Source organism: Anomaloglossus baeobatrachus, chromosome 10 (genome assembly GCF_048569485.1).
Source record: "Anomaloglossus baeobatrachus isolate aAnoBae1 chromosome 10, aAnoBae1.hap1, whole genome shotgun sequence".
Taxonomy (NCBI): Eukaryota; Metazoa; Chordata; class Amphibia; order Anura; family Aromobatidae; genus Anomaloglossus; species Anomaloglossus baeobatrachus.
This window is the reverse complement of record NC_134362.1, coordinates 85,252,125-85,274,184: the sequence shown is the minus strand read 5'-3', so window position 1 is coordinate 85,274,184 and position 22,060 is coordinate 85,252,125. Positions and strand designations below refer to the sequence as shown.

Genomic DNA, 22,060 nt, shown 5'->3' with positions numbered 1-22,060 from the left:
CCAGAAAAGTTATTCCATATATCATGAGAGTAAGTGACTGTTTTATCGCCTAGTATCCATATGCCATCCGTATGACATTAGTTTTTTTCTAAGTAACTATTATTCTACAATCATTTACCAGATCATTTACAGAATGGAGAAGGATCCATAACGTTCGGACGTCATACAGATGGTTTTTGCGTCGTCCGTTTTTTCCTGACACCCATTAATTTGCATTGGCAAGTCTCATTCGATATACACTGGATGTTGTGATTTTCCTCAGGCCAAAAACAGCTGATGGAAAAATCGCAGATTAGCACTGCCTCATTGTATAACATAGGTGCGAGTGCAATCTGATTTTTAATTGGATTACACTAGGCGTATTTATACGCAGATGTGAGCAAGCCCTTAAGGTGGTGTCACACACAGCAACGACGTCGCTGCTACGTCACCATTTTCTGTGACGTTGCAGCGACGTCCCGTCGCTGTGTGTGACATCCAGCAACGAGCTGGCCCCTGCTGTGAGGTCGTTGCTCGTTGCTGAATGTCCAGCTTCATTTTTTGGTAGTCGCTCTCCCGCTGTGACACACACATCGCTGTGTGTGACAGCGAGAGAGCGACGAAATGAAGCGAGCAGGGAGCAGGAGCCGGCGTCTGGCAGCTGCGGAAAGCTGTAACCAAGGTAAACATCAGGTAACCAAGGGAAGACTTTTCCCTGGTTACCCGATATTTACCTTCGTTACCAGCCTCCGCCGCTCTTGCTGCTAGTGCCGGCTCCTGCTCTGTGCACATGTAGCTGCAGTACACATCGGGTAATTAACCCTATGTGTACTGTAGCTAGGAGAGCAAGGAGCCAGTGCTAAGCAGTGTGCGCGGCTCCCTGCTCTCTGCACTGTGACATGTAGCTGCAGTACACATCAGGTTAATTAACCCGATGTGTACTGTAGCTAGGAGAGCAAGGAGCCAGCGCTAAGCAGTGTGCGCGGCTCCCTGCTCTCTGCACATGTAGCGACGTTATGATTGCTGCTGCGTCGCTGTGTTTGACAGCTAAGCAGCGATCATAACAGCGACTTACAAGGTCGCTGTTACGTCACAGAAAATGGTGACGTAACAGCGATGTCGTTGTCGCTGTCGCTATGTGTGAACCCAGCTTTACACGTATGTATTTCCCCAAAAATAAGCCCTAGGTTGATTTTACAGGATTTTTGGAGTATGTTTGAAATATAAGCCTTACTTCAAAAATTAGCCCTAGTTATAGACAGGGCCAGCTTTAGGGGGGTCAAACTACACTATCTCAGGGACCCGGCTCTGTTAGGGAACCCAATATTTGTATTCCAAAGTTAACATTGTTTACCTTTGGTGACTTCAGTTATGTGACCAAAGGTCTAATTATTGCAGGGGTCTAAAGCTGAGGAGGAGACAGGCTGGTATGTATGGCTGTGAGTTTGTGATAGATAAGTGATTGATAGTTGGAAAGATAATAGATAGATGGATAGATAATAAATGCATAGATAGATAATAGACGGATAGACGCATATTACACACAGGGTTTGGCGAGTTATGTTAATGTAGCAGAATGTGATATGACTATTTTAATAAATGTTGATTTTTTTTTTTTGTTCAAAAATAAATGTGGGTTGCTGTTCATGGAAAAAAAACACCCTGAAAATAAGCCCCAGCCCATCTATCGAAGCAAAAAATAACATAAGACCCTGTCTTATTTTAGAAGAACTATGGTATCATTTTATTTCCCTAAAGTTCATTCTACATGCTGCCTGGATTTACTAATGTCATAGTTAGAAAAATCCAGCAACCAAGTCCATGGAAAAATCTTCATTAAAACTTCATTTTTTATTTATCAAAACTTATAAAACAGTCCACGTTATTACAACTGCCCCACTAGAGGACGCGTTTCGAACGTTGGTCGTTCGAAACGCGTCCTCTAGTGGGGCAGTTGTAATAACATGGACTGTTTTATAAGTTTTGATAAATAAAAAATGAAGTTTTAATGAAGATTTTTCCATGGACTTGGTTGCTGGATTTTTCTAACTATGACATGAGTTCTGCTACCTTCCTTTCCGTGCACGGCCCTGGATAAGCGGTCTCCGGCAAGAAGCAGGTGAGCTGGACAAAGTGATTTGTTGTGTTGGTGCCTAGATTTACTACTATATTATGCAGCTCACACTATGTTTTGCTAATTGTAAAGATAGCCAAGATGATTGTCTATAAAATGAAGGCAGTCTCACACTCAAAGCTGTAGTGGATAGGAGATATGGAGCCTGAAAGTCCTGAAGGTCAAAAGTTCAAACATTGTTACTGTGGCGCCCCAGGACCTGGTCGCCACAACAGCATTGCCCTTCCAAAGGGTTAATGCTGAGCCTGGAGGTAATTGGGAGATCTATTGGCCAGTAAGTGTAACACCCAACGCAGTTCTCCCTCCAGCCAGCAGGGGGAGCTCTTAACCTGGAACTTCAGGGAGCATTCCTTAAGTCTGGCTGGAGGGAGGAAGTAGTGGTTAGTCTGTAGACAGGAGTGAAAGAGGACAGACGGAGAGTAGTGCTGCCTTGTAGAACTGGGGCCTAGAGCTGGAATAGCTTGGCCTAGTGAAGCAAGAGGTGCAGAGAGGCACAGAAGAGACTCGGACATCGGAGTCTGTGGTTGCCAGGGCATAAAATCCATCCCTGGTAGCTGAATCCGGAGGGCAGGAGAGCTGCAAGCCCCCTGGCCCAGAAGTAATCTGAAGGTACAGCTGCATTCCAAGGGCCCGGTGTGGACTCCAGCAGAGAAGCACCAGAGAGGGCCTGCGCAGTCTACCACACAGAAAAAGGGACGAATCACCAGTCCCAGCAGCAAGAGGGCAATTGCGAACCCAAAGTGCAGTGTCCTAAAACAGCAAAGAAAGATTAGGGAGTAGGCCTCAAACTCAACTGGCCAAAGATCACCCCAGGCACTTCCAGGCCGGCCGGACCATCTTTACCATCTGTGACGGTCTCCCTGGACTAAACTTCTGCCGAGTAAAAGAGGAGAAGGTAAAGAGACTACCGTTTGTGCCTGTTTCTTTCATTGCTTGTCGGCCCTGCACCGTGTTAGTCACACAACACCATAGACTTCCACAAGCACCAACTGTGTCCCGGGGCACCGCTCCACCTGTGGGGAGCAGTATCACCATTGCTGCCACTTCATCACCCCGGAGGCCTTACACAGCAGCGGCGGCTTAATAGCCGCATACCACAGGTGGCGTCACGAACACAAACTTAAAGTCGTCAGCCACATATTCTACTGACACCCACCAGGGCCACTGAGCCGGGCCCAGCCACCACTGACTACCACCGGACTAGTCCGGCCCGGCACCGGGTGTCCCATAGCCCTGGGGTGGGCGAGTCAACTTTTGGCGTCACGAACAGGATTTCGTGCCCGGTCACACCTGGTACTGTGCGCCTGCAGGAATTGTGCTTAAAAGACTGTGTACTGTCTGCAAACCGCCGCCGCCATTAGCCTCGCCGAGCGCAGGAAGAAGGGGGGCGTGCCTGACAAAGAGCGCGAAGGGAGCGCGCCATCAGAGCAGAGCGCTGTTAACCCCGCGCGACCCGGAAGGAAATTTGAAAAGTGAACGGAGCCTGGTAAGGTTCACTAAGGGGGAGGAAGATGTCCGACTCAGAGGGAGAGCAGGTGGCTGCCATAGCCCGAGACGCCGCAGCACCAGCCGAAGCAATCCCAGTCGCCGTCGCCCCAGCCCCCGCTGCAGCGCCGGTAATGCCGATCACAATGCCGTACATCCCGGGAGCAGAATGGCTACCGCAGTACTTCGGGGAGTCCCATACCTTGAGCGACTTCAGGGAAAGCCTGCACAGCTTGTTCCGGGTGTATCCTCTGACTGAGAGCCAGAAGGTGGGCATATTAATGGGACAGCTAGCCGGCGCAGCCCAGCGTGAAGTGAAGTCCTGGCCTGATACAGATAAAGGGACAGTAACCCAGATATTGGCCAAGCTAAAGAGTACTTTTGACACCCGCACCGCAGCAGAGATAAAGATGAGATTCTTTGGGTGCAAGCAACGGGCCACAGACAGCATAAGGGACTATGCCTTAAACTTGCAGGAGGCCCTGAAAGCAGTTAAACAGGTGGACCCAGAGAGTGTACGTGAAGAACACAAACTCCTAACTGAGCAGTTCATAGAAGGGCTCCTGTCAGATGCCCACAGGACACAGCTGCGTATCATGGTCCTGCAGAACCCTGCTCTGGACTTTGCAAAGTTTAAGGACCAGGCCATCCGGGTACTGAGAGAATCTACAGCGAATGACCCAGTATCCCTCCGGCCTCTTGCTATCACGTACCCCGGGGTGGTGCCTGCAGGGGCTGAGGCGCAGTCCCTGGATAAGGACCCCACTGCAGAGCTCAGACAGCAGGTCCAGGAGCTGACCAAGACTGTAGCTGCCCTGGCCAAGACCGTGCAGTCTCTACAAGTGACCCCATCGCCTGCAAGACTCGAGTTGGCCTCCAGCCCAGATGACGTCCCCTGGATGCGACAGAGGAGGATTCCGCTGACCAGAGGCAGAGACACAGACCGGTATGATTCAACGGGACAACCGATCTGCCGCCGCTGCAGCCAGGCGGGCCACATTGCACGACGCTGTCCTTTAAATGGGCCGAGCCTGGGGCCAGGAGCCAACCCCCAGGTGTGAGGAAGCCCGGCTCAACCCCCAGCCGCAGCAAGTATGTGGGAGGACGCCCGGTCCTTCCTATTGTGCTGGACGGGATCCCTTTGAATGCCCTCCTGGATACGGGGTCCCAGGTAACAACCATCCCCTACAAACTGTACAAAAGATATTGGGCTGATTCAGACATTGACCATGGCCCAGATGATGATTTAACAATTGTGGCCAGTAATGGTCAGCCCTTACCCCAAATTGGGTACAAAGAAGTAACCATTAAAGTGGGGCGGGTAGAATTGCCATGTCAGGGGATGATAATTGTAGATATAGATCGCAAAGAATCTGAACCACTGCTAACCATTGGTACAAATGGGATAGAAAATTGTATTGCCGAAGTGATAATTTTGTTGCAACAGGCGTCTGAAACCGCCAGCTCCGGGCAGCAGCGTGCCCTACAGAGGGAGATCAGAGCCCTGATGAGGAGGCAGCAGGTAGAGCTGGCCGGAGGAGAAATTGGCAGTGTGAGGGTAAGTGACCCCCTCCCCATTGCAATACCCCCAAGAAGTGAAATGTTGATATGGTGTCGGGCAGCAATAGGCCTCAAGGGTCAGGATTACCATGCCTTGGTAGAACCGGTGTATTCAGACAGTAGGCCGGGAGTCCTGGTAGCCAGAGGGGTAGAAGACGTCCGCAAGGGGAGAGTGCCCGTCCGTGTCCTGAATTGTGGGGAGGAGGAGGCCAAATTGCCCCGGTACGCCACTGTAGCAAAACTGTACACTGTCAGCAACAATAACATCAAAGCAGTGGAACCCTTGATCCCGTCCGACCAGGCGGAAGACAATGGCTCCAAGGGGCAGCTGGAAGACTGGTGCCAAAAATTACATGTGGGCACCGACTCCACCCCCTCACACCAAAAGCATGGGGTTTACCGGGTGGTACAGGAGTACGAGCGGGTCTTCAGCAAACACCCCCTAGATTTTGGGCAGGTGAAAGGGGTTAAACATCAAATCCCCACGGGTGATCATCATCCCATTAAAGAGAGATACCGCCCTGTGCCCCCCGCACAGTATCAGCGTGCCAAAGAAATGTTGCGGGAAATGAAGGAGGCTGGGGTTATCAGAGATAGTTGTAGCCCCTGGGCAGCTCCCCTAGTGCTCGTAAAGAAAAAAGATGGTACAATGAGAATGTGCGTAGATTACAGGCAGATTAACCGCATTACACATAAAGATGCTTATCCACTGCCCAGAATAGAGGAGTCACTAACAGCCTTAAAGTCAGCTAACTATTTCTCCACCTTGGATCTCACCAGTGGGTATTGGCAGGTTCCCGTGGCAGAGGCGGACAAGGAGAAGACTGCATTCACGACACCAATGGGCCTCTGTGAGTTCAACTGTATGCCATTCGGGCTCTGCAACGCTCCAGGGACATTCCAAAGGCTGATGGAGTGCTGCTTGGGCCACCACAACTTTGAAACCGTGCTGTTGTACCTGGATGACGTCATAGTCTACTCCAAGACTTATGAAGACCACCTGAGGCACTTAGCAGAGGTGTTTGAGTCCTTGTCGAAATATGGCCTGAAGATAAAGCCGTCCAAATGTCACCTCTTGAAGCCAAAGGTACAGTACCTGGGTCATGTGGTCAGCGCGGAAGGTGTGGCACCTGATCCAGAGAAAGTCCCCGTAATCAAGGACTGGCCAAGACCCACCACGGTAAAGGAGGTGCGGCAGTTCCTTGGGCTGGTGGGCTACTACCGAAGGTTCATTGATGGTTTCACCAAGATAGCAGCGCCCCTTCAAGATCTCCTGGTGGGCCAGCCAAAGCAGGCTAAGAAGCAGAGCCCTCCATTTGAATGGAGCAGCCAACTAGAAACATCCTTTGTCCGGCTGAAAGGGGCTCTCACGGGAGAAGAGATTCTGGCCTACCCTGACTACAGCCAGCCGTTTGTACTGTATACAGATGCCAGCAAAGTGGGACTGGGAGCAGTTCTGTCCCAGGTGCAGGGAGGTAGAGAGAGGGTGATAGCGTACGCCAGTAGGAAGCTACGGCCCACAGAAAGGAATCCAGAAAACTACAGTTCCTTCAAGCTGGAGTTCCTCGCTATTGTTTGGGCAGTGACTGAACGCTTCAAGCACTATCTGGCATCGGCTAAGTTCACCATCTTCACGGACAACAATCCGTTGACACACCTGGCAACAGCCAAGTTAGGTGCGTTGGAACAGCGATGGATGGCCCGGCTGTCTAACTGACTTTACCATCAAGTATCGGGCTGGCAAGAAGAATAGCAATGCTGATGCGCTGTCCAGAATGCCTCACTTACCCGAGTCTGGAGAAGACCTGGATGAACTCGAAGAAATAGAGTTACCGGCTTTCCATCACCAAGGTGTGTCCCAGTGTGAGCATGCTGTAGGAGTGAAGCGCTCGAGCCAGCACGAAGTCTCGGTCAACCCATTACTCCACTATAATTGGGAAGAGACGCAGAACGGTGACCCGGCCGTGCGATTGGTCAAAGAAAAGCTAGCACAAGCTGAGACTCATCTTGGCCCAGATGCTCCAGAAGAAGCCCAGCAGTTGTGGAAGGAGAGGGGACGGCTGTTCACCTATCAAGGCAAGCTCTGTAAGAGATATGTCAACTGGCGAACGAATGAACTCGTCTGGCAGATAGTGGTTCCGCACAGGGATGCTCCAATGGTCCTAGCAGCTTATCATGATAATGCAGGACACTTCGGGTGGAAGAAGTTGGAGACCCTACTCCGTGATCGGTTCTACTGGGTGCACATGAGAAAGACAGTCGAGAAGTGGTGCCGAGACTGTGGTCCGTGTAACCTGAGGCGGAAAGATGATGCTAGCCAGAGGTCTCCCCTACAGCCAATTGTCACGAAGCAGCCCCTGGAGTTGGTGGCTCTGGACCACGTGAAGTTAACACCAAGCCGGTCAGGTTATGTGTACACCCTCACCATTGTGGACCATTACTCTCGTTTCCTGGTAGTAGTGCCCGTGAAGGACCAGACAGCCAGAACAGCAGCGAGAGCATTTCAGGCCTACTTTTGTCGACCTCACGGTTACCCTGAAAGGGTACTGACTGATCAGGGTCCTGCATTCAAGGCAGAAGTGTTCCAAGAGTTCTGTAACTTGTACGGTTGTAAGAAAATCAGAACCACACCGTACTACCCCCAAACCAATGGATTGTGCGAGAAGATGAACCATGTGGTTATCGACATGCTCAAGACTCTACCTTTGGAAGAAAGAAACCAATGGCCAGAAAAGTTACCAGATCTGGTAGACTTGTACAACCATATCCCGGTAAATTCGACCAACTGCAGCCCTGCTTACCTGATGCGAGCCAGACCTGGCAAGTTACCTGTAGACTTTGAGATGGGGACTGTGTCACCTGAGGCGGTTCAGGAAATGGAAGATTGGGATACAGAGCGGCAGCAGTGGTACCGTAAGGTCCAGGAATGCGTAGAGAGGGCCCTGTCTCAAGCAAGAACGAGACAAGAGCAGCATTACAATCAAACAGCCCCAGCAACTCCCTTAGCACCTGGAGAACAAGTCCTCAAGAAGAAGCGGAGGATGCATAAATTGGATGATCAGTGGGAAAACGAGCCCTACACCATTATCCCCTCCAACTTTGACAACAGTAAGGTATGCCTCATAAGCAAGGATGAAGGCAAGACCTATCAAGCAGTCTCTCGAGACCGCCTGAAAGTGTGCCCTGAACGGTGCAGAATCCAAAGAGAAATGGAAAAAGTACAAGGAAGTCCCCAAAGTCAAGAGAAAGAGGGGGAGATGATCCAAACAATCCTTGGAAAATTCCCCAAAACTTGGACCCGAATAAACAATGCCATAGTGGTACCAGTTTTGACGTTTCCGCAGTTGGTCGAGCCAGAAACAGAAGAGGTTCCGGATCAACCTAAAGAACCGTCCGCTCCAACACGAGATGACACGCCAGCAGTGGAACAGGAGGATCAACCCCCTGTCAGTGGTGAACCTGTCATACCCTTGGCGACTCTTAGACCACATAGGCAATCATCACGCTTACCTATCGGGGTTAGGCCTACCTGTAGTGCTGAGGTAGAAGACACACCAAGTAGTCAGGGGCAAACACCAGAGCTACGCAGGTCTCAACGCAGCACTCGGGGACAACCCCCTCCAAGGTATAGAGAGTCAACTGTATAAGGGAAAAAGAAAGAGTACTTATTAGAATGTAAATAGTTATGCGAAATGTCTGTAATGTTGTGTACAAAATGTTTTTTTTCTTTGATTGCGAAAATGGACAATTGGGCCACTGGACTATGGGTGGTCAACACCTAAATTGTTCATAGTTAGCACCAGTGTGCTCAACACCCCTGAAGAAAAACCCGTCCGGCGTGCATAGAGTGGGGTCATCAATGCTCTGACGCACGCCCAGAGCCTACGTTGGGGGTTTGATCGCGGCGGGTCTCCCATGGAGCAGTGTAATTGACACCCGGCAGGGAGCCACACTGGACTCTTATAGTAATGTTTAAGTTTGTAACGTTCCAGTAATGCGCCTCCCATAATGGGTTGAAATGTTCTAACATGTCATGTTTGTTTCTACAGTCCGGGAGTACTGAATTTAACTAAGGGGGAGTGTGGCGCCCCAGGACCTGGTCGCCACAACAGCATTGCCCTTCCAAAGGGTTAATGCTGAGCCTGGAGGTAATTGGGAGATCTATTGGCCAGTAAGTGTAACACCCAACGCAGTTCTCCCTCTGGCCAGCAGGGGGAGCTCTGAACCTGGAACTTCAGGGAGCATTCCTTAAGTCTGGCTGGAGGGAGGAAGTAGTGGTTAGTCTGTAGACAGGAGTGAAAGAGGACAGACGGAGAGTAGTGCTGCCTTGTAGAACTGGGGCCTAGAGCTGGAATAGCTTGGCCCAGTGAAGCAAGAGGTGCAGAGAGGCACAGAAGAGACTCGGACATCGGAGTCTGTGGTTGCCAGGGCATACAACCCATCCCTGGTAGCTGAATCCGGAGGGCAGGAGAGCTGCAAGCCCCCTGGCCCAGAAGTAATCTGAAGGTACAGCTGCATTCCAAGGGCCCGGTGTGGACTCCAGCAGAGAAGCACCAGAGAGGGCCTGCGCAGTCTACCACACAGAAAAAGGGACGAACCACCAGTCCCAGCAGCAAGAGGGCAATTGCGAACCCAAAGTGCAGTGTCCTAAAACAGCAAAGAAAGATTAGGGAGTAGGCCTCATACTCAACTGGCCAAAGATCACCCCAGGCACTTCCAGGCCGGCCGGACCATCTTTACCATCTGTGACGGTCTCCCTGGACTAAACTTCTGCCGAGTAAAAGAGGAGAAGGTAAAGAGACTACGGTTTGTGCCTGTTTCTTTCATTGCTTGTCGGCCCTGCACCGTGTTAGTCACACAACACCATAGACTTCCACAAGCACCAACTGTGTCCTGGGGCACCGCTCCACCTGTGGGGAGCAGTATCACCATTGCTGCCACTTCATCACCCCGGAGGCCTTACACAGCAGCGGCGGCTTAATAGCCGCATACCACAGGTGGCGTCACGAACACAAACTTAAAGTCGTCAGCCACATATTCTACTGACACCCACCAGGGCCACGGAGCCGGGCCCAGCCACCACTGACTACCACCGGACTAGTCCGGCCCGGCACCGGGTGTCCCATAGCCCTGGGGTGGGCGAGTCATTACCCTTTTACTCGTCATTGTATGTACCGTGTTGGGGAGACATCATAGATAGTCTCCACTCACTAGCTCAGCATAAACTGAAAATTAAAGGGAGAACCTACAGAGAGAAAAATTGACGGGTCTTATAATCACCATGAACACTATTATTCGTCTTACACATACTCTAGACAGATACCCAAACTGAACACCAATAATTAAAGGATGAAATCCATACCACATTAGATTGCTAGTAAATATTAAATACAAGGTCAATAATATATAGCCAAAATAGTATTATCAGAATGTGGGGATATAGGATCAATGGGACCATTCGGATTCAACACTAAACCAAAAAAGAAAAAAACGAACTAGAAGGTCACATAATAATATATCTTTATTAGTATAAATTTTTTTTTACAGGAATAAAAACACAGGGCTGTTGACTGGAAAAAACGGCGTCAAAAACCTGCATATCATATACTAATAATCATAATCATGATCATAACAGTATAATAGGGCAAAGGGTAGTGTAAGGGAATTCAGAGGCTATGAATAAATATAAATAGTGTAATAAATGAATGGATACGAACATAACAAAGGTGTCAGGTGCTAAGGGTTAAGGCAACATTATGTCGCAGTATTGGAATACAATCAGCAGAAAATTCAGCTGAAGACACCCAACAGAATCAGCATACATGAATTCCACAAATCACTAAGCCAATGGCCAAAGGAATGCAGGTACAAGGAAGAGGGGGAGGATGGCTCAAATAGTATTGGCCAGTAGGGAAAAGACATATAATTTAGGTTAGGTAAGGTTAGGAGAGTGTCAGCATCGGCACAGTAAAGGTATCACAATCAGTAAAGTAAAGCATTAGATAATGATATAATCACCTATGGCCACAGAGCACAGCCTCCTCCAGGTATGCGACGCCTGCCCCGACGCGCGCACGTTTCGTAGCGACTTCTTCAGGGGGCCCTATTGCCCTATTATACTGTTATGATCATGATTATGATTATTAGTATATGATATGCAGGTTTTTGACGCCGTTTTTTCCAGTCAACAGCCCTGTGTTTTTATTCCTGTAAAAAAAAAATTATACTAATAAAGATATATTATTATGTGACCTTCTAGTTCGTTTTTTTCTTTTTTGGTTTAGATACCCAAACTGACATGCACAATTTAAGAAGCATGGAAGGAAACCAGAGAGATGGGATAGAATGCAACATGCATTTGCAGATACTGTTGAATAGCAAGGGTTCTAACTAGGAATGAGCATATGTGTAAAAATCACTTCACCATTTGCACTTTTCCTATAATGAAGTCAGGATTTTCCTAAAACAACGGACAGCAAAATGTTTTAATACAAATCCCCATTTCGGATTATATTTTGTTCATACAAAAAGGCCTAATTTAATTTTTTCCACTTTGGAAGACCTAGAACAATACATATTAAGAAAGTGTATACTCGATAATTTAGTGACGGGTTCCATGTATGTGTTTCCTTACCTGACAAATGCTCTGTAACGTGCCCTGTATCCTCTAATGGTTTGCAGATCACTGGTGGGTAATTTCGTAAATAATTCGTAAAATTTGTAACTAATCACAAAATATGTAAAAAAAATGTCCAAAATCATCTCTGCTATATCTCCTGTATATATTAAAAATGAGACCTGCTGAATGTGGATACGCCAGTAAACAATGTATCATAACAAGACATCTTGATTTTCGCAGTATCAGAACAGTGTTACAGGCACAGAACTACAGGCACTTTGAAATATCGGTGTACGCGACTTTATAGCTCATTTCACAGGAACGTGTTAAAATCCATTCTTTACAACAGAAGGTTTCCTCCTAACCACGTTCTCTTGGCGGGTTTTCAAGCTTGAGGTCTTGAATGTACGGTAAAAAGCAAATCCTTCCATACGTGGACTGGACAGACGAATCATAGGAAACAAGGTCAAGTGAAGTCAACAGCATCCGCATGATGAGATAAATGGGGCAATGTTCATAATATCTAAAAGCAATAAAGTGCTTCAAGCTGTGCTGCTTCCAAACACAATGCAGGTATCATAATAGCCTAAAATTGCATAATGCCAGCCATTAACTCTTCCCATAATCATAACTCCCCATAATCATAATCAATCTTGTGTGGCAGAGAACACTTTTTGCTATCTTAGACACTCAAGCTAGGATAAGACTGCTACTTCGGCACACACCACATCTATGCACAAGTAATACAAGGCATAATATAAGTAGGGGTCCAAGAGCAAAATTCCACCTCTCAGTGCCGTTTCGTACCATCATGTCTCACCATCTTGGACAAATGACAGCGGTATGCCATGATTCCCATGTAGGAGAAAACATGGTCCCATGGTTATCTCCTCCTTACTTTTTTAATAATGTTACTGTGATGTTGACTGAGAAGCTCTGTAGATATTCACTTTGCTCTGAAAAGAGTTTTTCAGCTAGGTAATCTTTTTTTTTTTTTTTTTTTTTACAACTTCCCCAATGGCAATAACCCTTATACATTATATCATATCACAAAAGTGAGTGCACCCCTCACATTTTTATAAATATTTTGTTATATCTTTTCATGGGACCACACTGAAGATATGACACTTTGATACAATGTAAAGTAGTCGGTGTACAGCTTGTATAACAGTGTAAAATTTGGTGTGCCATCTAAAAAACTCAGCACATAGCCATTAATGTATAAACATCAGCCAACAAAAGTGAGTACACCCTAAGTGAAAATGGCCAAATTGAACCCAAATTGTCAATATTTTGTGTTGCCAACATTATTTTCAAGCACTGCCTAAACTCTCTTGGTCATGGAGTTCACTAGAGCTTCACAGAAGCTGCTGGATCCTCTTGCATCCTCCATGATGACATCATAGAGCTGGTGGATGTTACAGATTTTGCCCTCCTCCTCCTTCCATTTGAGGAGGCCCCACAGATGTTCAATAGAGTTTAGGTCTGGAGACATACTTGGCCAGTCCAGCACTTTTACCCACAGTTGCTTTAGCAAGGCAGTGGCCATCTTGGAAGTGTGTTTGGGGTCGCTATCATGTTAGAATATAGCCCTATTTCCAAAGTTTCCAAAAGCATGGGATAATGATCTGCCTCAGTATGTCACATTACATCTTGGCATTGATGGTTATCCTAATGAATTGTAGCTCTCCAGGGCAGGCAGCACTCATGCAGGACCAAACCATGACACTCCCACCACCATACTTCACTGTAGGCAAGACTCACTTGTCTTTGTGATTCTCACCTAGTTGCCGCCATACATGCTTGACACCATCTGAACCAAATCATCTCATCGGACCACAGGACATGGTAAACTAGTAATCCATGTCCTTAGTCTCCTTGTCTTTTGCAAACTGCAGTCTTTCTGGTCCATCATCTTTAGAAGAGACTTCCTTCTGGGATGACAGTCATGCAGGACAATTTGATGCAGTGTGCGGAGTATGATCTGAGCACTGACAGACTGACTCCCTCACCTGTTTAATCCCTGCAGCAATGTTGGCAGCACTTATTAATCAATTTTTAAAAATCAACCTCTGGATATGACGCTGAGCACATGCACTCAAGTTCTTTGGTTGACTATAGCGAGGTCTGTTCTGAGTGGTTCCTGTCTTGCTAAACCACTTATGGTCTTGGCTGCCGTGCTACAGCTCAATTTCAGGGTATTGGCAATCTTCCTATAGCCTCGGCCGTCTTTATGTAGAACAAGAATTCATTTTTTTCAGATCCTCAGTGAATTCTGTGCCATGAGGAGCGATATAGAACTTCCAGTGACCAGTATGAGAGAGTGTGTGAGCAATAACACCAAATGAAACTCACCTGCTCCCCTTTCACACCTAGGACCTTGCAACACTAATGAGTTTCATGACACCAGCGAGGGAAAATGACTAATTGGGCACAATTTTGCCATTGAGCTTTAAGAGTATACTCACTTTTGCTGCCAGCGGTTTAGATATTAATAGTTGTGTTGAGTTATTTAGAAGATACCAAATTTACACGTATCCAAGCTGTACAGTGACTCCTTTACACTATATCAGTCATTTCTTCAGTGTTGTCCCATGAAAAGATATAAAATAATTGGAAAAATGTGAGGGGTGTACTCACTTGTGTTAATACTGTAATTATAATTCTTGACAAAGTCAGTAACGCCCTTCCATTGTGTTGACAGTAAATAGAAAGGAAACAAGTCTAAAGAACAGCACAGTGGTCTAATGGTCAGCTCTGCAGCCTTGTAGTGCTAGGATCCTGGGTTCCAGTACAATAGGTCTCACCAGGGGTCATCTGTGATTTTTAAATTGTGATCATTTCTCTAACGCCCTATGGAATTAATGGTACTGTATAAGCGAGTTAAAGAAAGAAAGAAATACTTGGGAGTGATAAATGGAAGATAATTGTGCAATATAGTAGATATTCAAAAGCAACGCAAATCAAAAAGAAAAGCTAGATGATGAAAAATCACATCTTCATCCTTGGACATGTAGCTAATATGACTTACTATACTTATAGATGCTGAGCAGCAATCTTACTAGCAACCCTAGTTATCAAGTATCATATGGTAGGTTTAAAAGATGAACATGACAAGCAGAACATTTTACACTCTTCATAAGCTATATAACAGGATCTCAATTATTTCTTTATCAAATTTGACCACAGGGCGCAAAAAAAAAAATTAGGATTATGTGAAGAATGGCAAAACTAAATAATTTAATTTCAACACTTTGCTGTCTTGTAAAAAATCTGGTTTGGGGTTATGACTCCCAGAAAAGGCTAGAATGAATGATCTACTGGCGCTGATCTACAGGCGTTCTCGTAAGAGTGGCTTCCCTTTAGCTTAGCTCAGAGATCTTTTTGTTTTCGAAAATCTCCATGTTAAATATCGATAGCACTTTTTCATAGTGCCTAAACACGCAGTTTTTAGTTTTGTAGTTTTGATTTAAGCTCATGTCTTACAAATTACACAAATTCTACAGTAAATTCATTATCCTCAAAACCTGCCTTTTAGATTAATTTCTTTGATGAATTTGTAAACTTCAATCGTAGACATTAACACTAGAAGTCCCAGAAATTTCGAGCTCCCCCCTGAAGTTCCGAAAGAGGGTCAAATGACCCTTAGTCCATACTGAATTAGAACTAACTACTGTAGACACTAAATGGATAAACTCAATGGAAAACAACAACCTCTTGTGGAGCGACAGTAATGGCCTTAATTATCGAACAAAAGACTGTGATTATAGGATGTTAGCTAAAATCCTTCAGGTCATTCCACTGGTATCTGAGTTCCAAAGGTAGAAATGTTAAATGACCCCTCTCTGGGACTTCGTGTTAAAAAGTGCTAATTGTGAATGTTAATGGCACAAATATATCATGAATTGTAGACTAGCTGTGATGCATTTCTAAATTTTATAACAAATCCATAATTTAAGCTTAAAGGAAAAGAGTCATGTCGAATAGTGCTATTAAACTGCAGATGTAGGGTTACTCTGTAGGATATTAGTGTTAGAAAGGTGCATGGCTGCAGTACTTAAAGCGCTGCTGCTTGGAAAAATTAACTTTCTTCCTTCCGGGAGCCACCATAGTCATACAGGTATACCATGTTGATACAGTCACAACACTATATGTAGTGGCTGTTAGCACATCTTGGCACCTTGTCTAATAGCCGGATCTGCAGTGCATCAGTGCAGAGCCGTATGTCTATCAAAGTCGGGGCGTGCGCTCTCAGTGCTGTAACTGGTGACTGTAACCATTCCAGCATGCCTAAAAGCCGGTGGCTCGTAGGAGAAATAAAGTAAATTTTCTCCAGGGGCTGGTCCTTTAGCAGAGGTAGAAAGGTGCATGCTTGCTTTGCTTAAACACTGCTCCTGGGAGAAATTGAACTTTTTTCCTTCTGTGAGCTGCTGTAGTCATACAGGCGTGCTGTGCGGATAGGGTCACAACACTATATGCAGTGGCTGTTAGCACAACTTGGCACCTTGTCTAATAGCCGACTCTTCAGTTCATCAGTGCAGAGCCGTCAGTCTGTCAAAGCCAGGGCATGCACTCTCAATGCTGTGACTAATGACTATTGCCCCGGCGTCTAATGACTAAAAGCCGGCAGCTCCTAGGAGAAATAAAGTTAATTTTTTTCCCGGGGCCAGTCTTTCAGCAGAGGGTCCAGATATCGTCCTAACCTGCAGACTAACCCTACAACTGCAGGTTAACTACATTATACAATGAGGCAGGTTCCCATTAATTTGGAAAGATCTCACAATCCATCCATGTGTTTGACATGTTTTCAATTGGTTATAGTCCCAAAAGTATTGTTTCCATGACAACATAAAGACCCACATTTAGTAAGTAACCTGTAGGTAAATAGTTACTGTAAAGTACCTATTAAGCTGTCATGTAGGCATTGACCCTGATGTGTCATATCAAATGGACCGAATGTTTTTTAAAAATCATAACCAAGTTTTCACGTTGTGTTAACCATATCTCTACTAAATTATTGAACTTAAGCAAACTTTCTAATAATATGCTTTCTAGATAGGAATAAAGCCTCTTTATGGTATACAATTTATTTGATTTATAAATGTATAGTTATATTATGTCCAAGACAACAGCGCTTTATTGTACGTACATTCCCATTCTTACAAAAGAAGTCCAAATATGAACCCATGGTTCACCAGTAAATAGTCACTATGATGCTGGAGACTTGGAATTAAGAAAGAGTAACTGGGACCACCTTGTCATAATGGTATGTGTCTAGCAGTAAAATGTCTGCAACTGATCTTGCCGTAACAAGTGCCAATTGACAATCCAACAAGTTAACGCTTCGTTATATTTATAAGCTACACTCATGATAGAATTTTTGCAGTAATGATTATTAGTATGTATTAGCATCCGAGCATGGTAATGCTCGCTTATCACTCAGTACTCGTTAAGAGCAGCTGGATGCTCAGGAAGGCGCGACTCGAGTACCCGAGTAGAATGGAAATCAATGAGGGACCCAAGCATTTTTCCGGGAAATCTTTAGGAAAAATGCTCGAGTCCTCTATTGATTTTCATTATACTCTGTATTCAAGTCATTCCCATCTGACCATCCACCTGCTCTTAATGAGTACCGAGCACCCGAGCATGGTAGTGCTCTCTCATCACTAATACAGTTGAAACTAGAAGTTACATACAGTACACAATCTAAAAAGACACATTTCCTTTTTTTTTTCTCATTATCTGACATGAAATCAGAATAAAACTTTCCCGTTTTAGATCATTTAGGAACCAAAATTGTTTATATTTGCTAAATGCCAGAATAATGAGAGACAGAGAATGTTTTAAGGCATTTTATTACTTTCTGCAAAATCAAAAGTTTACATGCATTTCATTAGTATTTGGTACCATTGTCCTTAAACTGTATGACTTGGGTCAAATCTTTCCATAAGCTTCTCACAATAATTGAAAAAAATTGGGCCCATTCCTCCTGGCAGAACTAGTATAACTGAGCCATGTTTGTACAGTCATATGAAAAAGTTTAGGCACCCCTATTAATGTTAACCTTTTTTCTTTATAACAATTTGGGTTTTTGCAACAGCTATTTCAAATTCATATATCTAATAACTGATGGACTGAGTAATATTTTTGGATTGAAATGAGGTTTATTGTACTAACAGAAAATGTGCAATCTGCATTTAAACAAAATTTGACCGGTGCAAAAGTATGGGCACCTCAACATAAAAGTGACATTAATATTTTGTAGATCCTCCTTTTGCAAAAATAACAGCCTCTAGTCACATCCTGTAGCTTTTAATGAGTTCCTGGATCCTGGATGAAGGTATATTTGACCATTCCTGTTTACAAAACAATTCCAGTTCAGTTAAGTTTGATGGTTGCCGAGCATGGACAGCAATCTTCAAATCATCCCACAAATTTTCAATGATATTCAGGTCTGGGGACTGGGATGGACATTCCAGAACATTGTAATTGTTCCTCTGCATGAATGCCTGAGTAGATTTGGAGCGGTGTTTTGGATCATTGTCTTGCTGAAATATCCATCCCCTGCATAACTTCAACTTTGTCACTGATTCTTGCACATTATTGTCAAGAATCTGCTGATACTGAGTTGAATTCATGAGACCCTCAACTTTAACAAGATTCCCGGTGCTGGCATTGGCCACAAAGCCCCAAAACATGATGGAACCTCCACCAAATTTTACTGTGGGTAGCAAGTGTTTTTCTTGGAATGCCGTGTTTTTTTGCATCCATGCATAACGCCTTTTTGTATGACCAAACATCTCAATCTTTGTTTCATCAGTCCACAGGACCTTCTTCCAAAATGTAACTGGCTTGTCCAAATGTGCTTTTGCATACCTCAGGCGACTCGGTTTGTGGCGTGCTTGCAGAAACTGCTTATTTTGCATCACTCTCCCATACAGCTTCTCCTTGTGCAACGTGCGCTGTATTGTTGATCGATGTACATTGACACCATCTGCTGCAAGATGATGCTGCAGGTCTTTGGAGGTGGTCTGTGGATTGTACTTGACTGTTCTCACCATTCTTCTTCTCTGCCTTTCTGATATTTTTCTTGGCCTGTCTCTTCTGGGCTTAACAATAACTGTACCTGTTTTTTTCCATTTCCTTACTATGTTCCTCACAGTGGAAACTGACAGTTTAAATCTCTGAGACAACTTTTTGTATCCTTCCCCTGAACAACTATGTTGAATAATCTTTGTTTTCAGATCATTTGAGAGTTGTTTTGAGGAGCCCATGATGCCACTCTTCATAGGAGATTCAAATAGGAGAACAACTTGCAAGTCGCCACCTTAAATACCTTTTCTCATTGGATACACCTGCCTATGAAGTTCAAAGCTCAATGAGGTTACAAAACCAATTTAGTGCTTTAGTAAGTCAGTAAAAAGTAGTTAGGAGTGTTCAAATCAAGAAATTGATAAGGGTGCCCATACTTTTGCACCGGTCAAATTTTGTTTAAATGTGGATTGCACATTTTCTGTTAGTACAATAAACCTCATTTCAATCCAGAAAAATTACTCAGTGCATCAGTTATTAGATATATGAAAGTAAAATAGCTGTTGCAAAAACCCAAATTGTTATAAAGAAAAAAGGTTAACATTAATAGGGGTGCCCAAACTTTTTCATATGACTGTAGGTCGCCTTGCTCGCACTGGCCTTTTTAGCTTTGCCCATACATTTTCAATAGGATTGAGATCAGGGTTTTGTGATGGCCACTCCAAAACATTGGTTTTGTTAGCCTTAAGTCACTTTGTAACGAGTTTGGTAGTATGGCTCGGGTCATTATCCATTTGGAAGACCCATTTACGGCCAAGCATTAAGTTCCTGGCTGATGTCTTGAGGTGTTGCTTCACATATTGCCACATAATGTTCTTTCCTTATGATGCCATTTATTTTGTGAAGTGCATCAGTCACTCCAGCAGCAAAACAACCCCACAACATGTTGGTGCCAAACCTGTGTTTCACAGTTGGGATGGTGTTCTTAGGCTTCAAAGAATCTCTCTTTTTCCAACAAACGATGGTCGTTACGTTGAAACAGTTCAATTTTAGTTTCGTCAAACCACAGGACATGTCTCCAAAAATTAAGATGTTTGTTCCTGTGTGTATTTGCAAGCATTAATCTGGCATTTTTTATGTTTGTTTTGGATTAATAGCTTCTTCCTGGCAGAGTGGCCTTTCAACCCATGTTGATACAGTACTCATTTCACTATGGATAATGACACAATGTTACCAGCTTCCGCCAGCCTCTTCACAAGGTGTTTTCTTTTGTTCTTGTGTTGATATGCACATGTCTGATGTTTTAAATGTCCTTTTACTATGTGTTACGTCACCGCCGGAGTCTTCTCCAGCGACTTCTGCTCTGATCGCCAGGCGACGCCGTGTTCCTGCCGTGGATGGTGCTGGTGATGGGAGGGAAGTCGATGCCAGTGGCACCAGTGGGCGCAGGCTCCGATCATCCACTGGGCTGGGTTAGCTTGGGATCTGCAGTACCGCTGGCTGACTGTGGGTGGCATGTGTCTTCCAGCTGAAGTTGCCAGCGTTCAGCTACAGCCAATGGGAAGATACCACACCCTTCTTATTTCCCCTCCTGTCACATGATTACTGCCAGATATAGTTCTGATTTTCCTGGCTCCTGTTACGTCCTATTCCGTTGGTGATTCCTGTGTGTTGACGTCTGCGTGTTTTTGACTACCCTTCTGCCTACTGTTTTTGTACCTAGCTGCCCGACCCGGATCTGACCTCTGCTACGTTTGTGGACTACGTCACTGCCTGCCGATTCTGTCCCTATTCCGCAATTCCTGGTTTGACCCTGCCTGACTATTACTCTCATCGGACTGCAGCCTTCCACAGGTAGTGATCTCCAGTTCCCTGTGTAATTCCAAATCCCTGTAAAGGGGTTAAAGGGTTTCAGGGTTCTGGGGGTCCTACTTGGTGAGTGGCTTCCCTCTAGCCTCCCCTTTACAGCCCATCTGAGTCTGTGGATCCAGGCAGGTGTTACATTATGTATCCCTCTGCCCTGTTTTGTGTAACATTTCTGTGCTCCAGGACACAACATAAACCACATGAAAGTTGTCATATTAAAAGGCAACTTCAGATTATAGAGCCATCGCAGGGTCTGGGAATACAAATTCATCACAATGTTTAACTCTGTGGACACAGGACTCACCCTGTCAGCAGGATTTGACTCATTACAAAATCTGAGGAGTCTGCTCCAGAGCCACCTTTAAGCTGGGTTTACACACTGCAACATCTCAAACGACATCGCTGTAACGTCACCGTTTTTGTGACGCAATAGCGATGTCGTTTGCGATGTTGCAGTGTGTGAAACACATCAGTGACCTGGCCCCTGCTGTGAAGTTGCTGATCGCTACAAATCGTTCAGGACCATTCCTAGGTCCTTTGTTTCCCGCTGTGCAGCATGATCGCTAGAAAGTTTCAGTGTGTGAAAGACTTTGCAGCGACTTTGTTAGCAACTTCCCTTTCAAAAAGCTGCTTATCAACGTCCCCAACAACCAGCTAGGTCGCTCTGCAGGTCCGGATCGCTGTTGTGTTGTTGGCCAGGTTTGCCTGTTTGACAGCTCACCAGCGACTCAACAGAGACTTAGGGAGGTCGCTGTTACGTCACAAAACCGGTGACGTTACAGCGATGTCCTTTGCGATGTTGCAGTGTGTAAACCCAGCTTTAGGGCACAGGCCTTTGATCCTACATGGATATTGGGACAATAAAACTCTCACACCACTAATCAAAGCTAATTAAGGATTCACTTTCTAAGCTTAGTGTTTGTTTATTTAAATGTCCTTTTACTATGTATCCCTCTGCCCTGTTTTGTGTATATATTTGTGTTTCTTCAGATATTTTGTCATACCATGCCTGAGGAAGAGACCTGAGATGTCTTGAAAGCTTGCTTTATAACATCATCATATTTTATTTTAGTTAGCCATTAAAAGGTATCACAACTACAAATTTTAATTTAGTTTCTCTCATTGAGAGCAATCAATCATGTTTGATAAAGCACGTTCATCTCTGGTACACAGAACCAGTCTCCTTTCTGATAGCTATATATGATGGCTGGACATTCGCATCTTGTTTGTACTTGTATATTATTGTTTGTACAGATGAACAAGGCACCTTCACATATCTGGAAATTACACCCAAAAATAAACCCAGTTTGTGCAAGTCCACAATTCTCTTCCTGAGATCTTTGCTCATTTCTTTTGACTTTCACATGATGCTACAAAAAGATGAA

The 22,060-nt window shown here is 45.1% G+C and overlaps 1 protein-coding gene across 2 annotated transcripts in view; it reads right to left on the bottom strand.

The window, feature by feature from the left end:
• Positions 1 to 22,060, bottom strand: part of ANO3 (anoctamin 3) — a 680,216-nt gene that overhangs the window by 488,791 nt on the left and 169,365 nt on the right. The window lies entirely within an intron of this gene.